Source organism: Penaeus monodon, chromosome 33 (genome assembly GCF_015228065.2).
Source record: "Penaeus monodon isolate SGIC_2016 chromosome 33, NSTDA_Pmon_1, whole genome shotgun sequence".
NCBI classification, from domain to species: domain Eukaryota; kingdom Metazoa; phylum Arthropoda; class Malacostraca; order Decapoda; family Penaeidae; genus Penaeus; species Penaeus monodon.
The window spans coordinates 5,865,184-5,866,511 of NC_051418.1; the positions used below are offsets into that span (position 1 = coordinate 5,865,184).

General features: G+C 32.8%; 1 protein-coding gene across 1 annotated transcript in view; it reads right to left on the reverse strand.

The window, feature by feature from the left end:
- LOC119593961 (zinc finger protein 570-like) overlaps nt 1–462 on the reverse strand; it is a 6,155-nt gene extending 5,693 nt beyond the window's left edge. The window contains exon 1 of the mRNA XM_037942981.1: nt 425–462. The gene's annotated coding sequence lies outside the window, so the exon portion shown is untranslated. The remainder of the gene's footprint in view (nt 1–424) is intronic.
- Between the last annotated feature and the right edge of the window lie 866 nt (nt 463–1,328).

A 1,328-nucleotide genomic window follows, 5' to 3' on the forward strand; every position in this document is an offset into this window, starting at 1 on the left:
GTAATTACAGATCACTAAGTCTGAAGTTAGTAAGCATTTTATACGAATATTGAAAAAGAAACGGTCAAAATACGAGATGAGAAATAAATCCAATCTTCTTCACAAAACAATAAAACAAAATGAAGAATTAAAACCTAAATGATTAGTTACATTTGTAGCTTGTGCTGCAGAAGTTAACCATTGAATGTTCACTTGTCGTTGTTTGCGTTTGATATTTAACATTTATCACTGAAAAAAATCGCCTATCATAATGTTCAGATTCTTCGTCACCTGTCTTCACATTTTTAAATCTAGAAAAGAAACATGTGCCCGATGTGCGAATAGCAAATCTTTAAAACAATATCACATATCCAGTTTAAGCATTTGCCGATAATGATTTCCTTATTTATCCCCCCCCAAAAAAATATCTGTCTGCGCGTCTCACCTGCTTCGTCTTGGATCAGCTGTTTATGTCAACAAAACTGGAAGACAACGAACGTATATATATGTTTTTTTTACAACTAAGATTTGTATAAGTAAGCTATTAAAAACCTTGATTTCAACCATAAAAACTACAAGAATTTGAAGATCGAAAGAAAATATATATACTGTTTACAGTTTGTAAACTTGAATTCATGTGTACATATGATAATCAGCATTCCTTAAATCATGCGGTTGAAATTTAGCACTGAAGGAATACAGAGGTGCATGCGACGATCACTATGCTCTCTATTATTTTTATTTATTTATTGTGTGTGTGTGTGTTCTTAGAGTGTTTAAAATCGTGCTCCTATGTTTATTTTAGTTTTGTGATAGCCTCTGTTAGCATATTTTTGGGCAATGTTGGGTATCACAGGGGAACGTATACCTCAGTTTGGATAACAGTGCTATTACACAGACTGGTACGTTTTGTGTTAGTGTTGTAAAGACTGAAGCTATGTAGCAAACGGGAGCGTTCTGATAAAGTGATATTAAATGCATATGTATAAGCATTCATCGAAAGTATGGGTCATTGCAACATTTCCCAGAGTTGCAGATAATTTTCAAGCATTTTTGTGTTATTTCATTCGGCTTCATTTAGTGAATAAATTATAAATCACGATTTTTTTTTACAGTAATTTGCATTGTCCTTCCACATCAGCAAAATGTAATCCGGTATGGGGTACCTAATGGGTACAGCAGAAAAAATATATGTATAATACTTTATATGGAAAACATGTACGAATTACGCTACTTATTCGCTTATGCATGCAATAATTTATTGCCTATAACTGTAAGCAATAGATGCTATGCACGATATAGAACAGTAAGTTATGTGGTCTTTACATAGCAAATTTGCATTGATATGG